Raw genomic sequence first — 23,191 nt, 5'->3', positions numbered from 1 at the left:
CTGGGGATGTGGGGATGAGACCTCCTCACACTTGAGAGCTCTCCTCCCAGCCTGCCTGTGGGAGCAGGGCAGGGACCTCCATGAAAGCCAAACCCAGCTGGGCTGAGCAGCTGCAACACTCCAAAGCCAGCTTGCCCAGCACAGCCTCAGGGGGGCTTCTGCAGCAGCACACAGCAGGCTGCTCCCTGCAGGACTCTGCCCCACTGAGAGCACATGGACCTGGAGCTCTGCATAAGGCCAAGAGGCTTCACCTCCTTAGCACAGGAGGCCACTGGCAAGAAGTGAGTGGAGAAAAGCCTCTGGGAAGCTGGGAGAGGTCCTTCACAGAGCCATCCCCTCACCCTTAGCCACACACTGCCTGCACGTGGCTGACTCCTCTATGCTCAGTCCAAGCACCTCAGGACCCTTAAGGGTAGCCCTGATTTTCTGAGTGGCCAGGCTGAGGCCTGGCTTCTCAGGGCAGTTCCACAGCACACTTACCCCCAGAGGGTGTACAGAGGAGAGACAGCTTCCACCCACACCACAGCACACACTCACTGGGGCAGCTGAGCCCTGGCAGGAGGCCATCCCCACCACACTGTGAGATCAACCCTCCCCACAGCCACCCAGCCTCCACACCCACTGCAGGCAGAGGAGCATCAACCCCTGGCCAGTGACATGAGAGGAGGAGTGAGAGGAGGGAGAGGAGTGAGGGCACACTCTCCAGCTGCTGCCCACACGCTGCCCAAGCCATGCCCTCACACTGCCAGGCTGCACCCTGCTGTGCTGAGCACAGCTGCCACTGAAGCTCTGTGCTCTGAGTGTTAGGCAACAGCATAAAACCTGCTAACAAAGCCAACCAGCCCCTGTCAGCTCTCTGTGCTCCACTCAAGACATGGCTTTGGCTTTCCTCCTGGGGTTTGAGCCTAGGTTCCCCATTTGTAAAGCAGGAAGGAAAAAGAAAGGGAGGGCAGAAGGAGCATCTGTTAATGTCTCTGTGCTCAGGGGAACAGGCCTGTGCTCAGGAAACACCACAGCCCTGCTGCAAGGGCCAAGGATCCAACAGCAGGGAGGGGGTGGTGTCTAACACAGGAGAGGCAGCTACTATGAAGCACAGAGCCATGGAAATGCTCAGCCAGCAACAAGCAAAACCACTGCCCCTCTGCAAGCACAGCCTGGCCTGGCCAGGAGCATAAGCAGAGACTGAAAGGCCTGCTGGCAGCCAAGAGCTGTGTCACAAGGAATGCACATGAGAACACAGCATCACCAGGCTGGAAAGGACCTCAGAGAGCATCCAGGCCAAGCTGTCACCCAGCACCATCTGATCAGCTCAGCCATGGCACCAAGGGCCTCACCCAGGCTCTTCCTCAACACCTCCAGGGATGGGGACTCCACCACCTCCCTGGGCAGCACATCCCCAGGGCCAATCTCTCTTGCTGGGAAGAATTTCTTCCTCACCTCCAGCCTAAACCTCCCCTGGCACAGCTTGAGACTGTGTCCTCTTGTTCTGGTGCTGGCTGCCTGGCAGAAGAGACCAACCCCACCAATGAGCAATGAGGTCTCCCCTGAGCCTCCTCTTCTCCAGGCTAAGCAACCCCAGCTCCCTCAGCCTCTCCTCACAGGGCTGTGCCCCAGACCCCTCCCCAGCTTTGTTGCCCTTCTCTGGACACCTCCCAGCAGCTCAACCTCCTTCCTAACCTGAGGAGCCCAGAGCTGGACACAGGACTCCAGGTGTGGCCTGAGCAGTGCTGAGCACAGGGCAGGATGAGCTCCCTGCTCCTGCTGGCCACACTCTTCCTGATGCAGGCCAGGATGCCCTTGGCCCTCTTGGCCCCCTGGGCACACTGCTGGCTCCTGTTCAGCTGCTGTCCACCAGCACCCCCAGGTCCCTCTCTGCCTGGCTGCTCTCCTGCTGCAGAGACCAAACCATGGCAATGTTCTGGCTGGAAGAGATCTCCAAGATCATGCTACACCCATCAGCACAGTGCGACCCTGGCATTCATTTCCACTGCCCAGCCCCCTGCAGACACAGCTGGGTGCCCAGCAGCTCTGCTGTGCAAAGCTCCCTGTCCGGCTCCAGCTCTCGCCCTGCACTTCTTGCGTAAGAAACATCCAGGTCAAAGTTTAGCATCGCCAGAGGGCAAAGCGAGCCGAGCCGGCGGCGCCCAGCGCAGCCCCGACGGGAGGGGCGACAAGAGGCACAGCAAGAGGCACAGCGAGAGGCACAGCGAGAGGCACAGCGAGAGGCAGAGCGAGAGGCAGAGCAAGAGGCAGAGCAAGAGGCAGAGCAAGAGGCAGAGCAAGAGGCACAGCAAGAGGCACAGCAAGAGGCACAGCAAGAGGCACAGCAAGAGGCAGAGCAAGAGGCAGAGCAAGAGGCAGAGCAAGAGGCAGAGCAAGAGGCACAGCAAGAGGCACAGCAAGAGGCACAGCAAGAGGCACAGCAAGAGGCACAGCAAGCCAGGGCAGGCCATCCGGGGCGACGCCTGCGCGGCTTCGGTGTGTGCACAAGAGCAGAGCCCCTGCCCTGCCCCACGGGAAGGCCACGGCCGCGAGCAGGGCGCAGAGCCGGCCCCGGCTGCCGCAGGCGGCACGCAGGCAGAGTGGTGCGAGCGCGGCTCGGGTACCGTACGCGCTTCACAGCCGAGCGGATCCAGGCAACCTCAGGCGCTCTCCTCCGCAGGCTCCTGCGCGGGCATCACCGCGGCTCCCAGCCCCTCCACAGCGCCGACAGCATGCCTGGGGAGCAACGGGAGCCGGCTCAGAGGGAACAGCAGGCCGCAGCGGGGCGAGAAAGCACGGCCGGGCAGCCCGGACCCGCCACGGGGATCAGCTCAGCCCCGCCGCGGGGGTCAGCTCAGCCCCGCCGCGGGGATCAGCCCTGCCCCGCCGTGGGGATCAGCTCAGCCCCGCCGTGGGGATCAGCCCTGCCCCGCCGCGGGGGTCAGCCCGGCCCCGCCGCGGGGGTCAGCTCAGCCCCGCCACGGGGATCAGCTCGGCCCCGCCACGGGGATCAGCCCGGCCCCGCCGTGGGGATCAGCCCAGCCCGGCCCCACCGTGGGGATCAGCCCAGCCCGGCCCCGCCGCGGGGATCAGCCCTGCCCCGCCGTGGGGATCAGCTCAGCCCCGCCGCGGGGATCAGCCCTGCCCCGCCGCGGGGGTCAGCCCTCCCGCGGCTCCGCCAGGCGGCCGGCAGCCGCCACGTGCCCGCCCGCGCTCACCTGAGAGAGGGCAGCGCCAGGGCGAGAGGAGGCTGCGCTCCCCGCACCGCTCACGGAGCCGCCGCCCCGGGGAGCGCGGCCGCGCCGCCGGCAGCGTCCAGCCCCGCCAGGACCGCCACGGCCGCCGCCGCCATGTTCCCGCTGCCGCCGGCGACCTCTGACCCCGAATCACTTCCGGTCACGGCTGTCACGCCGTTGCCATGGCAGCGACCCTGCCCCCGACCTCCCTTAAAGGGGCAGCGGCCGCGCGCGCCGCGCCCGCTCCGTACGAGGGCAGCGGCGGCCAGGCTGGAACAGAGCTCACGGATCGCCAAGTCCAACCTGTTACCTACCGCCCAGCCCCTCCCGACAGCCACACGCGGCTCCACGTGCCGCATCCGAGCCCCTCCTGAGCACCGCCGGGGACGGGACTGCACCCCCGCCCCGGGCAGCACATCCCCAGGGCCAATCTCTCTCGCTGGGAAGAACTTTCCCCTCAGTGTCCTTCTTCAACTAAGGAGCCCAGAGCCTCCCCTGTGCTGTACACGCACCCCTGGCACACCCAAACCCACCTCCTGCCCCTCACCCACCCCTCACACCCCTGCCTTACACCCTCACCCTTCCCTTACCTACAGTCACCCCTCGCACCCTCCCCGCCCCTCATACCCGCCCCTCACACCCACCCCGCCCCTCGCGCCCACCCCTCACACCCACCCCGCCCCTCGCGCCCACCCCGCCCCTCGCGCCCACCCCTCACACCCACCCCGCCCCTCGCGCCCTCCCCGCCCCTCGCACCCTCCCCGCCCCTCGCGCCCCCCCCGCCCCTCGCGCCCCTCGCGCCCGTGCCCTGCCGCAGGGGCGGGCAGGGAGCATGTGGCTGAGGGAGCCGCGGGTCACACACAGTACCGCACAGTATCACAGTATCACAGTATCGCTTAGGTTGGAAAGGACCTGGAGGATCATCGAGTCCAACCTGTCAGCACACACCCCATGACCAGACCATGGCACCAAGTGCCACATCCAATCCCCTCTGGAACACCTCCAGGGATGCGGACTCCACCACCTCCCTGGGCAGCACATCCCCCTGGCGAATGACTCGCTTGGTGGAGAACTTCCTCCTCACCTCGAGTCTGAACCTCCCCTGGCTCAGCTTGAGACTGTGTCCTCTTGTTCTGGTGCTGGTTGCCTGGGAGAAGAGGCCAACCCCTTCCCGGCCACAACCACCCCTCAGGGAGTTGTAGAGAGCAATGAGGTCTCCCCTGAGCCTCCTCTTCTCCAGGCTAAGCAGCCCCAGCTCCCTCAGCCTCTCCTCACAGGGCTGTGCTCCAGACCCCTCCCCAGCCTTGTTGCCCTTGGGTCCCGGGGCAGCAAGCCCTGTCCTGCACAGGGCTGTAGGTCTCAGCCCCTGCTGCCTTTCATCTCCTGGCCAGCAGGTCAAGAGAGGGATGCTGCCCCTCTGCTCTGCTGGGATCTCACCTGCAGTGCTGTGTCCAGCTAGTGGCCCCCCAACAGAAGGGGAGCATGGACCTAATGGAGAAGGTCCAGAGGATGCCACCAAGCTGATCTGAAGCTCCTCTCACAGAGACAGGCTGGGGAAGTTGGGGTTGTTCAGCTGGGACAAGACCTAATAGCCAGAGATGCCCCTGCAGGGGCGTTGCCTGGATGACCTTAGAGGGTCCCTCCCAACCCCCTGCACACCATGATTCCTCTCTCCCCAAAGCCAGGCTCGCCCTGCAAGTCCCCAGCTGGGAGCTTGTGCCCAGGCTGCCCTGCACAGGTGATTTTTGGCAGGAGTTTGGGGGGCACAAAGAGCCCTGCTGCTGCTGCAGAGGGGCAGGCAGGGGGAGGGGATGGCCCTTGGGCAGGAAAAGCACCCAGTGCCTTTATCAGCTGAAAAGGAGCAATTTCATTCATCAGCCCAGCAGTGTTCTACACAGGGGCAAACCCACTCCTGCTAGCTGCAGGTTCTGTCATGGAATAGCCTGGCAGGTGTGAGAGAAGTGGGAATGGCCCTGGCATGGTTTCCACCCCTGGGAGGTGATGGTTTCTCTCAGCCTCCTCTGAAACTGGCAATGTTTCCAGCTTCCCTTGCCCCATGCTCTGCTGCTGCTCACTGGGTATCAGCCTTCTGCATGGTCTCTTCACACCTATGCTTTTAAAAGCTAAAGAAGTCTGGTGAAACCCCCTCCTCCAAGAAGGCTTTTGATCAAAACTGGTGCTTGTGTGACACCAAAGTGAGCCCACACTCCCCAGAGCAGAGCTCTTGCCTTAGGAGCAAAGTGCCCCCCAGCTGCACGTGCAGGAGCAGGCAATGCTGCTCCCCAAACCTGCTGCCCACACACCCAGAGACTGCCCCCTCATTGGCAGGGGGCTTGGACTAGATGATCTCCAGAGGTTCCTTCCCACCCCTCTCCTTCTGTGACAACCAGGCCCTTGTTGAGCTCTCCTCCGCAGCTGGTTTTCCCAAGTGCCTGCCAGCATTCAGGGAGAACTCACTGCCTCCAGAAGTACCTCTGTGGAGCAAAGAATCATGAACCAGTTTGGCTAATACCTGCAGAAAACAACCCAAAATGATTAGGGAGTGAGCTTTCTGGGAATCCCATCCCATAAGTCATGGAAAAAGGTTGGCATATCCATGGTAAGAGCTTGCTGAGGGATCTTGGTTTGTTCATTCAGCCTGGAGAAGCAGAGCCTCAAGGGACAATTAGCTGTTGCCTTCCCCTGATGGAAGGTAATTGAGAAAGAGATTCTGTTCAGTTCCATGACCTGTGCTGGATTCTCTGCTCCTGCTCTGGCAGGGGGTTGGACTGGATGATCTCCAGAGGTCCCTTCCAGCCCCTAAGCTCCTGTGAGCCTGTGTGATCCTGTGGAGCTGAGCTCAGCTCTCCTCCAAGGTGCACAGTGAGCAGGTAAGAGGCAGGGGTCCCACGCTGCAGCAAGAGACATTCCAGCCAGACACTAAGGAATTGCTCAGCATGAGGATGTCAGGCCCTAGAACTGGCTTTCCAAAGGCCTTGTGCAGTCTCAAAGGTGGTCTGGACAAGGTCTTAAGAGCTAATAGCATCACAAACTCCTTCACCACCTAGCTGAAGAGAGCTCACTATCTGATTGCACTGCCTCAGGAGCCTGGCTGTTGGGTTGCTTGGTTCATCTGATGTGTGCTAGCTGTAAAACAGTCAGACATAGTCATCAAGGTTGCCCTGCTCTAGGCAGCTCCAAAAAGTGACCCATTCACCCTAAAATGAATGTCTAAGACAGCTCAGCTCAGGAGGAGATGTAATGGCTGACTTTGGTAGCACTCACTGGTCAGGCAGTTAAAGCTAGTTTGGAATCACAGAGCTGTCAGGGCTGGAAGGGACCTCAAGGATCATCTAATTCCAACCCCCTGCCATGGGCAGGGACACCTCACACCACAGCAGGTTGCTCAGAGCCCCTGTCCAGTCCAGCCTTAAACACCTCCAGGGGTGAGGCTTCCACCACCTCCCTGGGCAGCCTGTGCCAGGCTCTCACCACCCTCATGGACAACAACTTCTTCCTCACATCCAATCTCAATCTCCCCACTTCTAGTTTTGCTCCATCCCCCCCAGTCCTATCACTACCTGAGACCCCAATTAGCATCAAAGGTGTTAGCAAAAGTGATTGTAGTGTGAGCTTGTGACAGTGCAGCCTAGCAGAGTGCTGCAGTGAGGTTCACTCTGTCATTCACTACATGGAGGAAGCATGCACAGGAACATCAGGTTGGAATCCATTTAGAATGATTTACACAGAGACCCCCCCACAAAAGGGTAAAGGAGACCCTCCTATTGACCCACAAGCTTCAAAAATGGAGCTCCTTGCTTCCTAAGCTCCTGGTGGAGCTCAGAGGTGGCTAAATTATGTCTTCATCTCAGACTTAATCAATGGTTAGTGCCTGATGGAACCAATCCAAACACTCAGGGAAACCTCCCGCCGAGCCACGAGGCTCAGGAGGGACCCCTTTGGTTTCTCAAGAGTCTGGGTCTGGCTAGAGCCAGGCTTAGGCACAGATTTGGTCATTGGCTTGTGTCTAATGGAATCAGACACGTGGATTTCATTAGCATTGATTCAGCATGCTGTCAGTCACTGAAGGTCTGTTGTGCATAAGGAGCCTCTCCACTGGGGCAAGGACAAAGCACTTCACTCTCCCTGTCAGTGCAGCAGCAGTGATGATGCTCTCCTCTCGCTGAGAGTGCTGTCAGGGAGACACTAATCAAAGCTCCTAATCCAGTGTGAAACCCTGTGCAGCTCTCCTTGCAACACCAGCACCTGGCTGCACCAACTTCCAGTTAAGATACTTTAATTACAACTGTGGAGAAAGCAATTTGCTCAGACAGACAATGACTGGCTTTATTCCTGTGCTCCTTAGGGACCCAAAGCAATTCTGTGCTCTTTGTAGGGAGAGCACTTTGCCTCTCAGCTGGGCATGCAGCAAGCTGAAGAAGAATGTGACATCTTTTCAACCATTCATAGACTCATGGGGTGGTTGTGGTTGGAAGGGACCTCCAAAGGCCATATGGTCCAACCCCCACACAGTCAGCAGGGACAGCCGCCTCTAGAGCAGGTTGCTCAAAGCCTTGCCCAGCCTGACCTTGAATATCTCCATGGATGGGGCCTCAGCTACCTCCCTGGGCAAGCTGTGCCAGTGTTCCACCACCTTCATGGTAAAGAACCTGTTCCCAACATCCAATCTAAACCTGCTCTGCTCTAGTTTCAAACCATTGCCCCTCGTCCTGTCACTGGAGGCCTTTGGAGACAGTCCCTCCCCAGCCTTCTTGTAGCCCCCTGTAGATACTGGAGGGCCACAATTAGGTCTCCTCAGAGCCTTCTCTTCTCCAGGCTGAACAGCTCCAACTCCCTTGGCCTGTCTTTGTAGCAGAGGTGCTCCAGCCCCACAATGATTTTCATGGCCCTCCTGCGGACCTGCTCCATCAGGTCCATGTCCTTGCTGTGCTGAGGGCACCAGGGCTGGAGGCAGTCCTCCAGCTGCAGTCTCCCCAGAGCAGAGCAGAGTGGCAGAATCTCCTCATTCAAGCTGCTGGCCACACTGCTTTGGGTGCAGCCCAGGCTGCCACTGGCCTTCTGGGCTGCCAGTGCCCTTTGCTGGCTCCTGCACAGCTTCTCCCCCACCAGCACCCCCAAGTCCTTCTCTGCAAGGCTGCTTTCTGTCACCTCACCCCCCAGCCTGGATTGGTAACAAGGATTGGTCCAACCACTCACCATGGCATTGTACTAGAAGAGACAGAGGAGAGTTGAGTTCTCAGCTGCAGCTCACCCAGGCAGGCAGACAAGCACCTGCTGCTTTCCAGCCCTGTACCCAAGGCTGGACTCACCTAAGGGGAGCTCCTGTCCCCATTTTGTTAGAAAGCACAAGGCCTGCTCAAGGGAAGTGCAGGCACTCAGAATGCCCCTACAGATGTTGTGGAAGTGGAAAGAACGAAGCCAACAGCCAAAGACAACAGTGAGGGGAGGAAAAGAATGTTCAGCATTCAGCAAAAAGGAGCTGCCTGGAAAGGGATGTGCATTGCAGAGGGCTTTGCTAAAGCAGCAGAGGGGGACTGGCATTACCTCCACAGAGCACTGCCAGCTGAAGCTGAAGTCAAGCTTTTGGCATGCTGGAAATAAGAGAGCACATGGATTGCACAGAGTCACAGAATCATTGGGGCTGGAACAGACCTCTGAGCTCATCCAGCCCAGCCTATGCCCTAGCACCACCACACAGACCAGACCATGTCACCAAGTGCCACAGCCAGTCTTGCCTTAAACACCTCCAGGGACAGCAACTCCACCACCTCCCTGGGCAGCCCATCCCGGTGTCTAATTGCCCTTTCCACGAGGAAGTGCTTCCTAACACCCAACCTAAACCTGCCCTGGCACAGCTGCAGGCCATGCCCTCTCATCCTGCCACACATTGCCTGGGAGAAGAGCCCAACCCTCACCTTATTACAACTTCCCTTCAGGCAGTTGTAGAGTGTGATAATGTCCCTCTGAGTCTCCTCTTCTCCAGGCTAAACAACCTCAGCTCCCAAAACCCACCTGGATGCAGTCCTGTGCAGCCTGCTCTAGGCAAACCTGCCCCAGCAGTGGGGGCTGGCCCAGTTGACATCCAGAGGTCCACACCACCCTAGAAGTGCCAAAAATCCCCCCAAAAACAGCACAAAGAAAGCACAGGTTCATAGAACCACAGAGCTGTCAGGGCTGGAAGGGAGCTCAAGGCTCAGCCAGCTCCAACCCCCTGCCATGGGCAGGGACACCTCACACCACAGCAGGTTGCTCACAGCCACCTCCAGCCTGGCCTTAAAAACTTCTGCAAAGCCCTTCCTGCTCCTTGCAGAAGCCTCAGTCACTGAAACAAGGAGAGTCTCTAGGAGCTAAATGGCCTGGGCTGATGCTTGCATAATAGAGTGGTTTTCAAACTGTGACCCACAAGCTACTTATGGGTCTGCAGAGAGCCTGCTGGTCAGGTGGCTCTTTCCACCTCCTAAACCACACCAGAAGGTGTTAAATGCTTTCCTAATGGCCCTACACCATATAAGCAATTGCAGAATTAGCCCCAGAGATGTTATAAAGTGGTAAAATGAAGGAGAGGGAAGAAGAAAAGGAAAGGCTGGTGTGACAGAAAGGGAAAGATGAGAAGTGATCATAGGTGCAAGGAGTGGGAGGTTATGAGATGCTTTCCCCAAAGGCTCCCCCACCCCAGAGAGCAGGGCAGACACCCCTGTGAGAGCCTCTGCCCTGTGTCCTCCTCCAGTGCTTTAGGATGGCTCAGCCCAGAGGGTGTCCACCCCAGAGAGCAGGGCAGACACCACTGTGAGAGCCTCTGCCCTGTGCTCTCCTCAGGTCCTTCAGGATGGCTCAGCCCAGAGAGCAGGGCAGACACCCCTGTGAGAGCCTCTGCCCTGTGTTCTCCTCAGGTCCTTCAGGATGGCTCAGCCCAGAGGGTGTCCACCCCAGAGAGCAGGGCAGACACCACTGTGAGAGCCTCTGCCCTGTGTTCTCCTCAGGCCCTTCAGGATGGCTCAGCCCAGAGGGTGTCCACCCCAGAGAGCAGGGCAGACACCACTGTGAGAGCCTCTGCCCTGTGCTCTCCTCAGGTCCTTCAGGATGGCTCAGCCCAGAGGGTGTCCACCCCAGAGAGCAGGGCAGACACCCCTGTGAGAGCCTCTGCCCTGTGTTCTCCTCAGGCCCTTCAGGATGGCTCAGCCCAGAGGGTGTCCACCCCAGAGTGCAGGGCAGACACCCCTGTGAGAGCCTCTGCCCTGTGTTCTCCTCAGGTCCTTCAGGATGGCTCAGCCCAGAGGGTGTCCACCCCAGAGAGCAGGGCAGACACCACTGTGAGAGCCTCTGCCCTGTGTTCTCCTCAGGTCCTTCAGGATGGTTCAGCCCTAACCCTCCTCAGGGCACAGCTCACTGCTGAGCCTGCAGCACCCCGCAGCCAGCTGGCTTTCCCTGTCTGCTGGGTGTCTCTAAGCAAGTTCCACTGCCTGTGGGAAGAGCTGCTGTTTGGGGTCTGGATCATTCACCTCCTCACCCTCATTTTCCTGCTTTTTGGGGAGGGTTTGAGTCAGAGCTGTGCTGAGCCCAGGGAAGGATTGTCACCTCCCCATCTGCTTGCAGCGGCAGGCAGATCCCCGAGCCCACAGCCCCTGGAGGTGTGGAGCCTTGCTGGCTGCTCACAGCGTGCCTGAGCTCCACTTGCAGAGGTATTTGTTTGGTAAGTTTTTAAGGGAATTTCAGAGGGAGAGGTCCTGGCTCCAAAGAGTGTCAGCACAGCAGCCAGCAGAGGTTACAGTCACCGAACCACAACGAGGGAGGCAGTGACAGCACGGAAAGCTTTGAGCAGAGTTAAGCTGGTGTAACGTTTCTGGTGCCAGTAAGGTAGGTGTGGAGCTCTGGGGACAAACAGAGCTCATTCCTATGCACAGCCCAGTGAACAGCAAACAGTGAAGGGTTTGCTGTCCCACAAACAGAGCAGCTGGCACAGGTGATACAATGGCTTTAGAATCAGAATTGTTAGGGCTGGAAGGGACCTCAAGCACAGCACAAAAATTGCTCTCCTTGTTCCTACCAAGCCAAGGTCTAAGCCACATGGTCACAGAATCAGCAGCATTGGAAGGGAGCTCAAGGCTCAGCCAGCTCCAACCCCCTGCCATGGGCAGGGACACCTCACACCACAGCAGGTTGCTCACAGCCACCTCCAGCCTGGCTGCAAACACCTCCAGGCAGGAGGCTTCCACCACCTCCCTGGGCAGCCTGTGCCAGGCTCTCACCACCCTCATGGGCAACAACTTCTTCCTCACATCCAATCTCAATCTCCCCACTTCTAGTTTTGCTCCATCCCCCCCAGTCCTGTCCCTCCCTGACACCCTCACAAGTCCCTCCCCAGCTTTCTTGCAGCCCCCTGCAGCTCCTGGAAGGCCACAATGAGGTCTCCTGGGAGCCTTCTCCTCTCCAGCCTGCACAACCCCAACTCCCTCAGTCTGTCCTCACAGCAGAGCAGCTCCAGCCCTCTGCTCATCCTCCTGGCCCTTCTCTGGACGCCTTCCAGCACCTCCAGATCCTTCCTGGCACAGAGGCTCCAGAGCTGGCCCCAGAGCTGCAGCTGTGGTCTCAGCAGAGAGGAGCAGAGGGGCAGAATCCCCTCCCTGCCCTGCTGGCTGACTTGGGAAACGCTGGGAGCTTAACTGCTTTTGCTCTCAGATTTGAAAGCCAGCTGCAGGTACAGCCATGAGAGGCAATGCAATAAATTACTGAGCTTGGGTTTTTTAAACACACACACACTCCCCCCAAAGCTAAAGAGGAGATGGATTTAATTCAGCACTGTTGGTGTGATTTAGCTGCTGCTTGGTTCACAGGCAGCTCCCCACAGGGGCAATAAAACCCCAGGCTGCCATTTGTTGTTCTGTTTGTAGTGCAAAGATTTCACAGTGCAGCCCTCCCCAGCCTCTTTCAACGTCCCCCTCTCATTTTGCAACACTGGGAAATTCCATTCATCAGGACTCAGAGATGGAAAGGATCTGTGAAAGCCCTCTGATCCACCTCCTGAGCAGCCTGGGGACTGCTCCCTGCAGTGCAGTCAGTGTTCTGTCCCCCAGGTTTGTAAGGCCACACTGCTCAAGTGTTTAAATCACATCTCCTCTGTGTATAAACAAGTAAGTGGTTGCTGCCTGGCAGTCTCCTTGCTCTTGCAGAGGGACCAGAGCAAGGCAGTAAGAAATGGCAGGTGCCAGGGGTGGGGGTGTGTGTTTTGTTGCTAAATATGATCAGTGCTGTGCAAAGTGGAGCTTCCAACTGCTCCTCTTTGGAGAGAGGTCACTCTAATGTCAGTCAGCAGCAGCTTGCTGCTGGTCACTTGGGAGCAGCATGTTTCCCACCAATTGCTCTCATTAGTCACCACTTCTTGTCTAAATAATTGGCTGTGAGAGAGCCTTGTGTGAGGCAGGAGTTAACAGGATGCCAGAGTCTCGGGGTGCATTGCTATGGGAGGGGTGCTTTGCAGTTTTGGAGTGCTGAAGGCATAGTGGAGTAGGCTCAAGTCTCTTTTAGGCTGGGTCCAGGCTGGAGCTGCACCACCACAGTTCAGTGGAGCCCTCTGAAAAGCCAAGGCTCATGCACATGAGGTCAGTGTCTGGCAGCAGTGCAGCAGAACATTTGCTTCTCTCTGAGATGCAGTCACCTCTGGCATGAAACCTGGCAGCTCTTCACATAGAGCAAGAAAGATGTGGACCTAGAACCTTCAGGAGAGGAGGGAGGGCAGGGGCAAGAGAAGAGAGGAGGAGGGAGGGCAGGGGGAAGAGAAGAGAGGAGGAGGGAGGGCAGGGGGAAGAGAAGAGAGGAGGAGGGAGGGCAGGGGGAAGAGAAGAGAGGAGGAGGGCGGGCAGGGGCAAAGAGAGGAGGAGGGCGGGCAGGGGCAAAGAGAGGAGGAGGGAGGGCAGGGGCAAAGAGAGGAGGAGGGAGGGCAGGGGCAAAGAGAGGAGGAGGGAGGGCAGGGGCAAAGAGAGGAGGAGGGAGGGCACAGGGAAGTCTCACCAGTTTGTATCCTTGAGCTTGCTGTCACCAGCACGTTTGGTGGCAGCTCCTACCCTGGTTCCAGTGCCTGCTGCTTTGGCAGCCTTTGATCTCACTGCCAGGAGGGGTTGTGGCATGACAGGAAACAAGAGGAACACAACCATTTAACTCACCTACTAAAAGGAAAGTGCTGTGGCAGAGAAAGCAGGTCAGAGCAGCACACCTCATGCAGCTATGTCACTCCCAGCAGGAGCTGCAGCCTTCCCACCACCTGAGCATGCTCTCCTTCAGCTTACTACTTGACTGCTCCTAGGGTCCTACTATAACTGGTTTGTGAAAGCTGACCTGAAAGAGTCAGAAGGCTAAAGGTTACAATGCCCTCCCAGGAAGGCTCCTGTCATACTCACAAGGAAATAGCTGCATTTGTGGATGGGCTCCTGTAGGGATGCCAGGAAAAGGGGCTTGGATATCATACCAGTCACCCTGGGGCCTCTGGAAACATGTACTGGGACTCCAATGCAGGCACAGCCAGCAGAGGTGTGGAGAAAGCAGCAGCAGGACTTTGGAATCCAAAGCTGCTGCCAGAGAGAGCAGGGCAGTTGTTCCCCCAGGTCTGGGTAGGAGCCTGAGGAGGAACAGTGGGAAACCAGAGCCCAAGGGGAGACACTGGGACACCAGAGCAGCAGCAGGAGAGTGGATGGGGGTCAGAGAGGAGCCAGCCTGGCATCAGCCACGCCTCAAAGCTGCCCCACAGAGAAGGTTACTGACACTACTGCACTTCTACAGTGCAGCCCTACAGGCACTTCAAAGGCTTTAGAGGAGGGAAGTATTTTCCCATGAGGTGGTGGATGGACAGTTTGGAGCAATAAGGAAAGCAGTGGCTGCCTTGCAGCTGCAGGGAGAGCCAGGAGTGTGGCTGGGAGCAGCAGCAGCATCTGCAGAGCCCTCTGAGCACTTGGTCACAGCCTCTCAGATGCCTGGGTCTGCTGGAGAGGAGCAAGCTGGCAAGTGGGGAAGAAACTGTCCCTGAATCAGGAAAGAGAGCAGAGCAGGGAAGCACATTGGTGTCTCTGTCAAGATGGGAGAAGAGGTTTGGTGAAAACAGCAGAGAAGCATTTTGGGTTCCCAGGACTTTATTACCTTGTCCAGTGGCAGCCAAAGGATCCTGTCCAAGTTTCCAGAGATTGTTCCTCACAGGAAGAGCAAAACCCTGATAAAGGACATGGGACTTGCACAGCAGAAACAACAACAGCAGTGAAACACCAACAGAAGTCTTGTGTGCAGTCACCTGGAGAGATTCAGTGTGAGGCAAATCAAAGACAGGAGAAGAAGCTTCAAGAGGTGGGGGAGATCCACAGGGGCCTGCCAGGCTGAGGCAGAGCCAGGGGCTGCTGGGGAGCAAGAAAGGGCAGCAGTAAGCACCTGCCTGTGGCCCTTGTGACCAAGCTGCTCTTTGTCATCAGCACTGCAGACCCTCAGGAGCTTCCTGCCCTCTCAAGAGGCTTCTTCAACCACTTGTTGGTTTCCCAGGGGTGAAAGACCCACCACCTCCCACTGCTTCTCATGGCTAGACTGACCCCTTTGGGGTTACCATGGGGGTAGCAGCTCAGCCCTGGGCACCATTACTGGATGCAGAGGGACCCCATCCTGTGGAGGATATGTCCTGCTCCTTCAAGCACATCTGGAGGGATCCCCATCCTGTGGAGGATGTGTCCTGCTCCTTCAAGCACATCTGGAGGGATCCCCATCCTGTGGAGGATGTGTCCTGCTCCTTCAAGCACATCTGGAGGGATCCCCATCCTGTGGAGGATGTGTCCTGCTCCTTCAAGCACATCTGGAGGGATCCCCATCCTGTGGAGGATGTGTCCTGCTCCTTCAAGCACATCTGGAGGGACCCCATGCTGTGGAGGATGTGTCCTGCTCCTTCAAACACATCTGGAGGGACCCCCATGCTGTGGAGGATGTGTCCTGCTCCTTCAAGCACATCTGGAGGGATCCCCATGCTGTGGAGGATGTGCCCTGCTCCTTCAAGCACATCTGGAGGGATCCCATGCTGTGGAGGATGTGTCCTGCTCCTTCAAGCACATCTGGAGGGACCCCCATGCTGTGGAGGATGTGTCCTGCTCCTTCAAGCACATCTGGAGGGATCCCATGCTGTGGAGGATGTGTCCTGCTCCTTCAAGCACATCTGGAAGGATCCCCATCCTGTGGAGGATGTGTCCTGCTCCTTCAAACACATCTGGAGGGACCCCATGCTGTGGAGGATGTGTCCTGCTCCTTCAAGCACACCTGCCTCATTTACTAGGAGTGCTGCTATCACCCTGTTCCTCCCTGGCACAAATGGCTACACCTCTGGCTACTGCTGTGCTGGACCTGAAGCTCTTGGTCCCTTCCAGCTGCCTTCTCTCTGCTCACTGTGAGCAGCTGCCCTGTTTCTGCCTGGACCATTTGCTGTCCTTGGGCAGGCAAAAGGTTTCCTTGCCCACTGCTGAGTGGCTTCAGAGCATTTGCAGAAGCCCCAGGCAGCTCTCGTGCTGCATCCTCTCTGCTGCCTCGCAGTACTGCTGTCAGCAGGACAGGTTTGCCAGGAGAGGCTTTAGCTGGGGAGATCAGATGGCAAGGCTCAGGACTGCTCCTGCAAGACAGAAATTGAGCCTTCATCAGAAACTCAGCTCTTGCTTGTCCTGGACTGGAATGAAGGCTTGGATGTGCAGCCAGAGGTAATGCTCACAGGAGCACAGGATGTCAGGGGTTGGGAGGACCTGAGGAGATCCTCAAGTCCAACCCCCTGCCAGAGCAGGAGCAGAGAATCCAGCACAGGGCACACAGAACACATCCAGGTGGGGCTGGAAAGGCTCCAGAGCAGGAGACTCCACAACCTCTCTGGGCAGCCTGCTCCAGGGCTCTGGCACCCTCACAGTGCAGAAGTTCCTCCTCATGCTGAGCTGGAACCTCCTGTGCTGGAGTTGCCATCCACTGCCCCTTGTCCTATCCCAGGGTGCAGCTGAGCAGAGCCTGTCCCCTCCCTCCTGCCCCCCAGCCCTCAGCTATTGATAGACATTGATCAGATCCCCTCTCAGTCTTCTCCTCTGCAGACTGCACAGCCCCAGGGCTCTCAGCCTCTCCTCACAGGGCAGTGCTGCAGTCCCTTCAGCATCCTGGCAGCTCTCTGTTGGACTCTCCCCAGCAGATCCCTGTCCCTCCTGAGCTGGGCAGCCCAGAGCTGGATGCAAGATTCCAGGTGAGGTCTCAGCAGGGCAGAGTGGGACAGGTTGGACAGGTCTGTAGGACTCCACCTGTGCTTTCTGTGCTAGTTTAGATTTCAGGGCCCTAAGGGAACAAAGTGTATGCCCTGCCCTATGAAATGCAGGCTCAGGCTGAGCCTCTGCTCTGGCTGCTGGTGGACAAGATCCAGCATTCCAGGGGAGCGCAGCCCAGCAGCTGAGCCTCGCACGGAGCAGCCCGAGCCAGCTCCGGGAGTAAAAAGCAGGCCTGTGGCTTTCCAAGGCAAAAGCAGCAGCTCTGACATGCTGTGAGCAATCAACAAGCAGCTTTGTCAGCATGTCTGCAGGAGAGGATAATTCCTGGAGTGTGAATGCTGAAAGGTTAACCAAGATGGAGGCTTCGCATGGCGCTGCGGTTCGGAGAGCATCTGCGCCTCGGCCGGCAAAAGCTGGCTTCAAGGCAAGGAGCCCCCAGCTAAGGCACTGAGCAAGGTCTGCCAGCTCTCTCAGCTTGCTCCTCAGGGGTGTGCTCTCCCCTCCCCTGCATGAAATGCAAAGCATTGCTTGTGCCAAGGGGAGCTTTGCACCGTTGTGAGCAGCGCCTGGACCCGCTCCTCTCCTTGCAGGGCTCTGCAGCGCCTGCCGCTCGACCCGCCGGGCTGGCTGCAGGCCAGTTCCCTACTGACCAGGAATTATGGGATCACAGGATCACAGCCTGGAAGGGACCTCCAGAGATCATGGAGTCCAAGCCCCCTGCCAGAGCAGGGCCACAGAATCCAGCACAGAGAATCCAGCAGAGGAGCACATCCAGATGGGGCTGGGAAGGCTCCAGAGCAGGAGACTTCCTTCTCCGCGCTGGCAGGCAGCTCTGGTGGCCCTGCTCTTGTCAGAGGGATGGAAAGCCTAATCCAACCAGTGGGAGTGTCTGGGGAGGTTACTCTGACCTTGGCTCAGACCTGGCAGCCTCCTGCTGAAGTGTTTTGCAATCAGTTGCATGGTTTCAAGGCCAAACAGAATCAAGGTGGATTTTCCCTCTGCTTTGTTTGGAGGATGGCAAAATGTCCACTGCAAGCCACAGGGAGTGTTCCCTGTCACTCCAGAGCTGGATGCCATTGGCAGCCTGGTGTTAGCAGAAAGCAAGACTAACTGCTACCAGGAGAGGCCAAGTATCCCCTCACCTACCAAATCTTTCTTTTGCCACTGTCACTTCTGGGCAGGCTGGCTTTGGATGGAGATAAGAAATAGCCCTGCTGCTTTCCAGGAAAATCCTGGTGCCAGCAGCTCCCACTGAGGCCTGGCCCACAGCTCAGCTTGCCCAAGGTCTGAGGCACTCAGAGCAAGAAAATCAATGAATAAATTACTGAATATTGCACAAGTAAAAGTCACAAAAGGCCACAGCCTCCAGTCTGCCTCAGCCATGCTACAGGGCTCAAGAGGGTGGCTAAGCACATTGGGGCACCTGCTAGAGGGGCACGAATTTGTTGGAGAACAGGAAGGCTCATCTTGAGTGTCACAAACCTGGCCTCTCTGTCACTCCTGGCTCCCTTCTCTTCCTCCCTCTTCATCATTCTCTCAATGGAAGCTCCCAAAAACACACCTGGAGCACTAGGAAGAAGGGAAAGAGCTATTAGCACAGCACAAAAATTGCTCTCACTGTTCCTACCAAGCCAAGGTCTAAGCCACAAGGCCATAGAATCAGCAGCAATGGGAGGGACCTCAAATAGCATCCAGCTCCAACCCCCTGCCATGGGCAGGGACACCTCACACCACAGCAGGTTGCTCACAGCCACCTCCAGCCTGGCTGCAAACACCTCCAGGCAGGAGGCTTCCACCACCTCCCTGGGCAGCCTGTGCCAGGCTCTCACCACCCTCATGGGCAACAACTTCTTCCTCACAGCCAATCTCAAGCTCCTCACTTCTAGTTCTGCTCCATCCCCCCCAGTCCTATCCCTCCCTGACACCCTCACAAGTCCCTCCCCAGCTTTCCTGCAGCCCCCTGCAGATCCTGGAAGGCCACAATGAGGTCTCCTCAGAACCTTCTCTCTTCCAGACTGAATAACTCTTGTGCACCTCTGTCCCAGTGCCTGCCAGCTCACTGCCCTGTGATGTGAGGAACAAGTTCTGCACCAGGAGGGGGGTGGAACACTGGCACAGGCTGCCCAGGGAGGTGGTTGAGGCTCCATCCCTGGAGATATTCAAGGTGAGGCTGGACAGGGCTCTGAGCAACCTGCTCTAGCTGAGGATGTCCCTGCTGACTGTGAGGGGGTTGGACTGGGTGAGCTTTGGAGGTCCCTTCCAACCCAGACCACTCTGTGATCTGGAGCTGTGTGGTCACAGAATCAACTCCTTCCTGCCACGTTTCTCTCTCCCACATGCCCAGCCTCCCACGGGGGCCTCTCTGTCACCTGGTGAGTCCAAGCAGTGAGCTGTGGCTACATCAGGCTGCCTTTCCCAGCAGTCAGACCAGTTTGTCCCTGCAGCACAAACCTCAGGTTCACAATGGAAGCAGGAGAATGAGAAAATGCCTCTGATGTAATCAGCTTAACCTTTCTGCCAGGTGCTGAACAGCACAGAAAATACCTGCATTTAATAGCCCCCTGGCCCCTCTTGATAAGGAGCTGAATTCCAACCTCCACTTAGAAACCTGGGAAAACTAAACATACCCTCCCTGAGAGCTCTTAAGGAGCTGGAGTTCCACCACTCACTTGCATTCCCAGCTCTTTATTGGGCAAGAGGGAGTGCAGCCATAAAGCCAGGCAGGAGCAGGCATGGCAATACACAGCCAGCTAATGAGCACAAGGCAGATCCCTTGGCAGGGGCCACCTCCTTCCCCCCTCTCTCCCAGGGAGAGCCCTGTGGCTCCAGCACCCCACCCAGGGTCAGTGAGTAGTCCTACTCAAGGTGGCAACAGAGGACCCCAACTTTGCTGCCAGTGCTACTGCTGGAAGAGGACTCAGCTGTTACCAGGGACCTGGTGACAGCACACACTGATGATGAATTGGGTTGTGTGGCATGAGGCTGCAGGGCAGGAGTGTCATCAGCCCACACCCAGTTAGCAACCCTCTTGCACTGTGCTTGCCACACACTTCCCTCCTCACACAGCCTACAGGCAGAGGCAGAAGAAGCAGCACTGCTCCAGCCCACTTTATGGCATGCCTTTGGAGCAGAGCAGGTATGAGAAGATGATAGAATCACAGAATCATCAGCACTGGAAGGGACCAGACACCAGACAGAGGAGGATGAAGCCTCTCATCACTCTTACCAAGTGGGTGGATGAATGAGTTTCCCAGTGATGTGAGATGGTTCTCCCAGCTCCTTGATGTTGAGCAGGGCTAGAGGCAACACCCAGCAGTGTTCTTGTCCTGAGCTGTGCACTCATCCTCACAGCAGCCACTCTCTCCAACACCTCCCTCTGCCACCTCTACATCTTCACATCCTGCTCATCATTCTGAAGCAGACAGACACCTGAAGCACCCTTAGCTCCAAAATGAGTTGCCAGAACCTCCTTGGAGACATTCAAAACCCACCTGGACGTGTTCCTGTGCAATCTGGTCTAGGAGATCCTGCTCTGGCAGGGGTGTTGGGCTGGAGGAGCTTGAGAGGTCCCTTCCATCCCCTCACATTCTGTGCTTCTGTGATTCCAGGATTCAGCTCAGTTTTGTCAGAGGGAGGCAGAAGTGTGGTGATTGTCAGCTGGGTTAACCCCAAAGGGATCACTCTTCAACATTTTGATGAGCTATCAGCATCTCAGCTCTGCCCTCAGCAGCTCTGCCCTCAGCAGCTCTGCTCTGCCCTGAACACCACAGACAGAAAAACTGAGTCTCAAATGAAAAGCAAAACAAAACCAAATCAGCTCTGTCAAGGTTAATCTTTCCAAAGCCACCCTCCACCTGGATGCCTTCTTCCTTGCCATTGGTTATGAAGGCTCAGCCTGTCATCCACCAGTGAAACAGGGGTGAGAAGCAGGGCTTGCTGCAGTTGGGTTGGAGATTCTGCCTGTCAAGAGGGCATCTAATCCACCACGAGCAGGAATTCCTCAGGCCCCTCAGGAGCTACCCCAAGCACACAGCCCTTCTAAAGGAGCAGCAATCTCCTGCCTCCTATCTTCACTCTCTTGAACACCTAAGTGGAGCTAAAGCCTGCTGTGGGAGCTCCAGCAGTGGGTGGGGACCACACAGTACCCATCTCCCCGTGTAGAAGTGAGCACAGCCCTGAGGTGAGCGTGGGCAGTGAGGTGGAGTCCTGGCCCTTTTGTTTTCATGGTGGAGAGCCCTTCTTCCTCAGCACACAAGAGCTCTGCCAAGATCTGGGAGCCCCACAAACGATGCCCTGGCAAGATCTCACCAAGAGTCTCGAGCAGCAAGGTCAATCATAAGCCCCACAGGCTCCACTCTTCCATGTAAGCAGGGAACCACAGAACTGCTGATGTTGGAAGAGCTTTCAGATCAAGTCACAGTATCACAGTATAACTAAGGTTGGAAGAGACCTCGAGGATCATCGAGTCCAACCTATCAACACAGACCCCATGACCAGACCATGGCACCAAATGCCACATCCAATCCCCTCTTGAACGCCTCCAGGGACGGTGACTGCTCACCTAGAGCTCCCAATCCCATCACTACTGCCAAGCCACTGCCACTAGACCATGTCCCTCAGCACCACATCCATGCATACCTCCAAGAGCAGTGGCTCCAGCACCTCCCTGGGCAGCCTGCTCCAATGCACGAGGACCCTTTCTGGGAAAAAACCTCCTCATCTCCAACCTGAGCCTCCCCTGGCACAGCTTCAGGCTCTTTCCCCTTGTCCTGTCACTTGCTGCATGTGAGAAGAGACCAACCCCCATCTGGCTCCAGCCTCCTTTGAGAGAGCTGTAGAGGGAAATGAGATCTCCCCTCAGCCTCCTCTTCTCCAGGCTGAACAACCCCAGCTCCCTCAGCTGCCCCTTCTAAGACCTGCAGGGAGGTGGTGGAAGCCTCCTGCCTGGAGGTGTTTGCAGCCAGGCTGGAGGTGGCTGTGAGCAACCTGCTGTGGTGTGAGGTGTCCCTGGGCATGGCAGGGGGTTGGAGCTGGCTGAGCCTTGGGGTCCCTTCCAGCCCTGACAGCTCTGTGACTCTATGATTCTAAGCCTTGTGTTCAAGACCCTTCACCAGCTTGGTTGCTTACCTCTGGACACACTCCAGGGCTTCAGTGTCCTTAAACACCTTCCTCCTCGCCCTGCATGGGACAAACAGTGGGCTGCAAGGCTGACATCTTGCAGATGCTGGGAGCAGGGGATGGAGGGGGAGGCAGCAGAGGGGGAGCAGCAGAGGCGACGGAGCGTCGTGGCTCGGGGAGGCCTCGGGGGTCAGCGACAGTGGCGCTGGATGGATTTTTCCAGCCGTTTCCAGCTGAGATTTGCACTCTGCAATCTGAGTGCTTTTATCTCTTTCTGAAAATAGCCAGGAATTTTTTCCACAGGCCTCTCCAATCTGGCCTGGAGGAGATGCAGGGCAGGATTACAGGGAGAAGTTCAGGCTGTGTTCGGCGAGCGCCGCTGTTCCAAACCAAACACAGGCAGCTGGCCGGTGGTGCGGCAGCGCCACGAGCCCGCTCCAGCCCCGGGGACACCTCCCCTTGGGCCAGGCAGGAGAGCAGTGGGTGCTGTGCAGAGCCCCACAGCTTCTCCCTCCTGCTTGCCTCTCTGGGCAGCTGTGCTGGAGCCAGCGAGGTCCCTCCAAAGCCGCAGAGAGCAGGCTGGAGGTGTTGGCCCTGCGGAACAGAAAGCGTGAGGTTACCTGATGGCTCTTGTCTGTTTCACTCACATTCTGCTGCAGCTGAGCTTCCTCTCTTGCTTAGTCATGTCCTTTCTGGCAGAGCTTTCTCTGAAGAGAGCTGGTTCTAGAAATCAGCCAGGACAGGAACTGTTGGGTGGCTGTGTTACAGCACCCACACAGGGGACAAGGAGTTGGTAAGCAGCCAGCCTTATTTACTGACTTTTTCCTGTCTGGAGCAGGAATTGCAGTGGTGGAGCCTGGTTGTGGTCTTGTGAACTAGAAACTAAAGGATGTGTCCAGTTAGAACAGAATGGAACAGAACAGACCAGACCAGGTTGGAAGAGACCTTCAAGGTCATCGTGTCCAACCCATCAACCAACCCAACACCACCTAAACAACTAACCCATGGCACCAAGCACCCCATCAAGTCTCCTCCTGAACACCCCCAATGATAGTGACTCCACCACCTCCCCAGCCCAGTTCTGGGCTCCCTGACTCTAGAGGGACAGAGATCTACTGCAGAGTCCAATGGAGAGGTATGAGGTAGATGAATGGACTTGAACATCTCCCCCGTGAAGAGAGACTGAGAGCCCTGGGGCTGTTTAGCCTGGAGAAGGGAAGGCTGAGAGGGGATCTGATCAATGCCTATCAATATCTGAGGGGTGGGTGTCAATTTGAAGGTGCCAGGATCTTTTCAGTGGTGCCCAGTGATGGGACAAGGAACATCAGGTACAAGCTGGAACACAGGAGGTTCCAGCTCAGCATGAGGAGGAACTTCTGCACTGTGAGGCTCCCAGAGCCCTGGAGCAGGCTGCCCAGAGAGGTTGTGAAGTCTCCTCTGGAGCCTCTCCAGCCCCATCTGGATGTGTTCTGTGTGCCCTGTCCTGAGTGATCCTGCTCTGGCAGGGGGGTTGGACTGGATGATCTCTGGAGATCCCCTCCAAGCCCTGACATTCTGTGATGAGCTTGAGCATGGACATGCCAATGCCTTGGGGTAACACACTGTGGGATA

At 57.3% G+C, this 23,191-nt stretch overlaps 1 protein-coding gene and 1 long non-coding RNA gene across 2 annotated transcripts in view; both read right to left on the bottom strand.

Moving 5' to 3' along the window:
- Positions 1 to 3,708, bottom strand: part of LCLAT1 (lysocardiolipin acyltransferase 1) — a 73,811-nt gene extending 70,103 nt beyond the window's left edge. The window contains exons 1-2 of the mRNA XM_068153706.1: positions 3,201 to 3,708; positions 2,612 to 2,718 (exon numbers count right to left, since the gene is read on the bottom strand). The gene's annotated coding sequence lies outside the window, so the exon portion shown is untranslated. The remainder of the gene's footprint in view (positions 1 to 2,611; positions 2,719 to 3,200) is intronic.
- A 10,639-nt stretch (positions 3,709 to 14,347) lies between these two features.
- On the bottom strand, positions 14,348 to 20,422 carry LOC137448854 (uncharacterized). The gene is made up of 3 exons (XR_010989242.1): positions 19,954 to 20,422; positions 17,945 to 18,031; positions 14,348 to 15,837 (listed from the first exon to the last, which is right to left on the bottom strand). It is a non-coding gene; the product is annotated as an uncharacterized lncRNA (long non-coding RNA).
- Positions 20,423 to 23,191: the final 2,769 nt, after the last annotated feature.

Source organism: Melanerpes formicivorus, unplaced genomic scaffold, assembly GCF_026170545.1.
Source record: "Melanerpes formicivorus ecotype bairdi unplaced genomic scaffold, bMelFor1.0.p_v2 SCAF_26, whole genome shotgun sequence".
NCBI classification, from domain to species: domain Eukaryota; kingdom Metazoa; phylum Chordata; class Aves; order Piciformes; family Picidae; genus Melanerpes; species Melanerpes formicivorus.
Note: the sequence above shows the minus strand (reverse complement) of the source record. Positions and strands in the feature narration are given on the sequence as shown.